Source organism: Bufo gargarizans, chromosome 2 (assembly GCF_014858855.1).
Source record: "Bufo gargarizans isolate SCDJY-AF-19 chromosome 2, ASM1485885v1, whole genome shotgun sequence".
In the NCBI taxonomy this organism is placed as follows: Eukaryota; Metazoa; Chordata; class Amphibia; order Anura; family Bufonidae; genus Bufo; species Bufo gargarizans.
In genome coordinates, this window is record NC_058081.1 from 723,268,869 (window position 1) to 723,274,868 (window position 6,000).

Sequence of the window (6,000 nt, forward strand, 5' to 3'; positions counted from 1 at the left end):
TAAAACAATAGGGGTGAGTGCATGCTGCTGAGCTGACCCTGTAAAACAATATGGTTGAGGACCTGCTGGTGAGCTGACCCTCAAAAACATTATATGTGAGGGACTGCTGGTGAGCTGACCCTCTAAAACATTATATACGAGGGCCTGAAGGTGAGCTGACACTCTAAAAGATTGTAGGTGAGGATCTGCTGGTAAGCTGACCCTCTAAAACATTATATATGAGGGCCTGCAGGTGAGCTGACCCTCTAAAATATTGTAGGTGAGGGTCTGCTGGTGAGTTGACCCTGTGGTGCTTTGCAAAAGTAGCGTTAGGATCCACTCAAAAAAGGACACCTTGACAAAGGGAATGGACCTAAGCATTTTGATCATAGTAAAATAAAAAAATAAAAAAACCTTATTGTCCAAAGTCCACAGTTTTTTGGCGCTGCAGGATCTATAGAAGTAAGGCAGCTTCACCACAAACAAGTTCACATATTTAGATCCACGCTGCCGATATCTCAAACCAGAAATAGAATGTAGCTGGGATGACCAAGTTCCTTCTCTCCATACGAGCACACAGACAATCACTGCAAGTGTAGTACCCCAGAGCGGGCACTACCATTCCTACACCTGCTATGGTCTCTGATTGCTAACAAGTAATATCATCTGTGTATTTGATTCCAGGTCCTTTGATATTGTGCCTATGGTTATAATGGAAAATAATAGCATTCTTAAGACAGAATGCTAAATAAAATGGCCTTTGAGGGGTTGAAAATAATAAAAAAAAACTCACATCATCCACTTGATCGTGCAGCGGTATCCCTTTTATTTCTTCTTTCTGCAGGACCCGCAAAAGGACCTGTGATGACACCACCGCAGGTCCTTTTGCGGGTCCTCCAGAAAGAAAAGAATAATGACTGCGCGATCAAGTGGATGAAGTGAGTTTTTTTTAATTCTTTTTAACCTCTCAATGGCCATTTTATTTAGCATTCTGTCTTAAGAATGCTATTATTTTCTATTATAACCATGTTATAATGGAAAATAATAAAATTACCCGAACACAGAACCCGAACTTCAGTGAAAAAGTCCGCAGTTCGGGTTCGCTCAACCCTCTTAGTTACAAATTGAATTTCTTGTTGAAGTTTGGCAAATCGGCCAAATAAAATTTTTCAAAACTTAGCTCATCTCCACTGGTTATGTCAGCCGCATCCAAGTTTTTTTTTTCCAAATAATAAATGAGGAGAGGAAGTGTATAAAAGGCTCTGTTCACATCTGTGGCATGGACATATATATTTTTTTAATTTTATTACTCTATGATAATAAAAAGATCGCTAACATTGTCAGAAACAAATTAAATTAAGGCCCCCACACTTAAAAAAAAAATCTAACCAAAAACCAAACATAGGTTGTTCAGGGAGGGTATGATAGTATAAGTGTTGGAGGCATGTAAGGGATGGGAAATCTTTCCATATAAATACCCGGACTAACCCTGACAACAGGGAATTGCCCTGATGGTGGAGGAGCCATCATGAAATCATCCACCATCAGGGTGATTCCCTGCTGTCATGGGTAGTCAAGGTATTTTTAGGGAAAATGTTACCTTCCCTTACATACCTCTGTATTCTATCATACCCTGCCTGATCAGCCCATGTTTGTTTTCTGTTTTTTTTTTTTTTTTTATATGTATGTCTGGGGGCCCCTCTTTGTTTGTTTTCTGACCATGTTAGTGGTCTTTTTATTATCATAAAGTATTAAAATGTTATGTTTTAATATCCATGTGGTCTTTGAAACATCTATTATTAGCATGGAGTATCCTCTTCATTGGCATTTCAGTAACTCTGAAACCACAATGTAGTGACTGATCCATTATGCACCAAACACCACTGTCGCCTGAAGGATCCCATTGACTTCCATTGGGGTAAGAAGGGTAAGAAGGGTTACATTAACATTCCATCATTTTGACAGAGAATAATACTGCATGTAGTGTTTGTTTTTTTTTTTTCATAAAAATGGCAACATCTGAGATGGAGAATCTGTTGCAGTGTGAACAGAGCCTAACCTAATTTTCTCTTGAAGAAGGGAGAAAGAAAATGAACATACCTATTGTTGTAATCCTGATATTTATCGGCAAAGGTCAGGTTTACATCAGTCGCAGTATACATGCTGACCTAACACAAAAAGAAATACAAATAATAAGAATTAAAACTAAACAAACCTAAAAAAATTCTGATTATTTTATAATTTAATCAACATGACAGAAGAGGGCAGTGTAACATTTGAACTCTTGGCTCCACTGTATACTATGAATTTATCATTCTACAGAATGTATCTATCCTCAATCTGCTCTCTCTCTCTTCTCTCTTTTCCGTCTCATCTCTTCTCTCCTCCTCAATCTCTTTCCCTTCTCCTCTCCTTTCCCTCCCCCTCTCTCCTCTCTTTTCTGTCTCATCTCTATTTTCCCTCTCCTATCCCTCCTCAATCTCTCCCCTCTCCCGTTCTCCCCCCTCCCTCCCCTCTTTCCCTCCTATCTGCTTCTTTTTAAGTCTCCTTTTATCTCTTCTGTCTCTACCCCCCCTTCTTTTCTGAGTAGGATATTTTTGTACCTAGTAAATTCCAATATTTATTATACAGTTATTCTATACATTATTGGGTAAGGCTACTACATACCTGTGAAATATATATATATATATATTTTATTTTTTATTATTTTTTATTATTTTTTTATTTTAATTAAAATTTATAAAAAAATAAAAAATCAGCAGGGGTCCTGGTGATTTTTTTTTAATCCAGCATATAATTGCAGTATTTAAAGCTTGTATTTCACTGTAACAAATGCAGCAAAGGTCCCAGATGTAGGGTCTTGCCAAAAATTGGTGTTTTTTTTTAACCCAGAATATAACAGCACTATATAACGCCAGTATTTGACTGTGACAAATGCAGCAAAGGCCCCAGATGTAGGGTCTTGCAAAAAATGGGTGCTTTTTTTTAAACCAAAATATAACAGCAGTATTTAAAGTTTGTATTTAACTGTCACAAATGCAACAAAGGCCGCAAATGTATTATCTTGCCCAGAAAGGGTGTTTTTTAATACCAGAATATAACAGCAGTGTGTACCGCTTGTATTGGACTGTCAGAAATGCAGCAAAGGCCACAAATGTAGTGTCTTGCCCAAAATGGGTGTTTTTTTTTTTTAAACCCAGTATACAATTGCAGTATTTAAAGCTTGTATTTCACTGTCAGAAATGCAGCAAAGGCCCCAAATGTAGTGTCTTGCCAAAAATGGGTGTTTTTTTTAAACCCAGAATATAACAGCAATATTTAACACTAGTATTGGACTGTCACAAAGGCAGTCATTAACTCGCCGAACACCGAACTCGAACCCAAACTTTTACTAAAAAGTTCGGGTTCGGGTCCGGGGTCCAAAAATCCTAAAGTTCGGCACGAAAGCGAACTTTACAGTTCGGGTTCGCTCAATCCTAGTCAAGATATACGCCATCCATTGATTCACCCCGGTCAATTCTGAAAACCTACTCATAAAAACTGATTAAATTAGTTTGACATGACTGATCCCTCATGAAGCCATGCTGATATGGCATTATTCACTTATTTTCATTGAGGTACTCCAAGATAGCATGTGTTAAAAAACTCTCAAACTGTTTACACACAACACATGTTAAACTTGCCGGCCTATAGTTTCCAGGGACTGTTTTTTACTTCTTTTTGAATATTGGCACCACATTTGCTAAATGCCAATCCTGTGCAACATTCCCTGTTAGTATAGAGTCCGTAAATATCATATTTATCATATCAAATATATTCTTCCTAGTCAGACAGTGTACTTTTAATCCCTTTACTACCAGAGTTTTTTTCATTTTTGTGTTTTCATTTTTCTTCCCTATCTAGCCCTGACTTTTAATATTTCCATTCACATAGCTATATGAGTGCTTATTTTTTGCGGATAAAAAAATTCCAAATGGGGTGGAATTGGGAAAAATACACAATTCCTCCACTGTTTTACGGGTTATGTTACCAAGGCATTTTGTTTGTGGCAAAACTGACCCATGCTCTTCATTCTCTGGGTCAGTATGATTACCCAATATATATGTTTTTTTTATGTCTAAATAAATTTAAACTTTGAAAAATAATATTGGTTTTACATCACCCATTACTTTTTTATAGTTATATTTACTGAGCTGTGTGGGGGATTATTTTTTACAGGACAATTTGTAGTGTTTATTGATACCATTTTGGAGAGTGTGTGACTTTTTGATCACATTTTATTACATTTATTCGGTAAGAATGGGGGGTGATTTAAACTCTTATATTTTTTATACATTTTTAATAGTTTTTTTATTTTTTTTGTAATGATTATGAAGCTCATATATGAGCCTAAAAATTATATTTTTTTAAATGTTTAATTTTGAACAATCATGTATTTTTAAAATGCATTTATTACTGTTTACTCTCTACCACCCGTAGAAGGGGGGGTACTGTCAGTCTCTCCCGTGACAGGGGTCAGAAGTAGAGTTGAGCGAACACCTGGATGTTCGGGTTCGAGAAGTTCGGCCGAACATCCCGGAAATGTTCGGGTTCGGGATCCGAACCCGATCCGAACTTCGTCCCGAACCCGAACCCCATTGAAGTCAATGGGGACCCGAACTTTTCGGCACTAAAAAGGCTGTAAAACAGCCCAGGAAAGAGCTAGAGGGCTGCAAAAGGCAGCAACATGTAGGTAAATCCCCTGCAAACAAATGTGGATAGGGAAATGAATTAAAATAAAAATTAAATAAATAAAAATTAACCAAAATCAATTGGAGAGAGGTTCCATAGCAGAGAATCTGGCTTCCCGTCACCCACCACTGGAACAGTCCATTCTCAGATATTTAGGCCCCGGCACCCAGGCAGAGGAGAGAGGTCCCGTAACAGAGAATCTGGCTTCATGTCAGCAGAGAATCAGTCTGCATGTCATAGCAGAGAATGAGGCTTCACGTCAGCCACCACTGCAACAGTCCATTGGCATATATTTAGGCCCAGCACCCAGGCAGAGGAGAGAGGTCCCGTAACAGACAATCTGGCTTCATGTCAGCAGAGAATCAGTCTGCATGTCATAGCAGAGAATCAGGCTTCACGTCACCCACCACTGCAACAGTCCATTGTCATAAATTTAGGCCCAGCACTAGTGTTGAGCGGCATGTCCCATATTCGAATTCGCGAAATTTTGTGAATATTCGAAAGAATATTCGTAAAATATTCGCGATTATTCAAATTCGTTATTATTTCGCATATGCGATAATTCGAATTTTCGCATCGCATAATACATATGCTATGCAAAATTCACATGTGCGCTAATGAAATCGCCTTACGAAGATTCGCAACTCAATTCAATCACTAATGTATGAATGCAATGCCCTTTGCCTCTGTTCTGGGACAAGTGTAGATATTCGCATGTGCGCTAATAAAATCGCCTTACGAAGATTCGCACCTCAATCACTTTCTAGGGAATGTGAGACTTTTGGGAATCAATCGAGATACAGTGGGGGGTGATGACAGTAGTTGACAGAGTACAGATCAATGTAATCTGTAAGGTGGAAAGTAAAATAAAAAATACGAATATTCGTAAATCGAATTTTACGAAGTTCTACGTATTCGCGAATATGGTGCTATACTATATGAATGCACATGCACAGGCCTTTGCCTCTCTGTTCTGGGGACAAGTGTAGATATTTGCATTTGCGTTAATAAAATCGCCTTACGAAGATTCGCAGCTCAATTCAATCACTAATGTATGAATGCAAAGCCCTTTGCCTCTGTTCTGGGACAAGTGTAGATATTCGCATGTGCGCTAATAAAATCGCCTTACGAAGATTCGCAACTCAATTCACTAATGTATGAATGCAAAGCCCTTTGCCTCTGTTCTGGGACGTGCCGATATTCGCATGTGCGCTAATAAAATCGCCTTACGAAGATTCGCGCCTCAATCACTTTCTAGGCAATGTGAGTAAGATCTGAGCTGTTGGACCT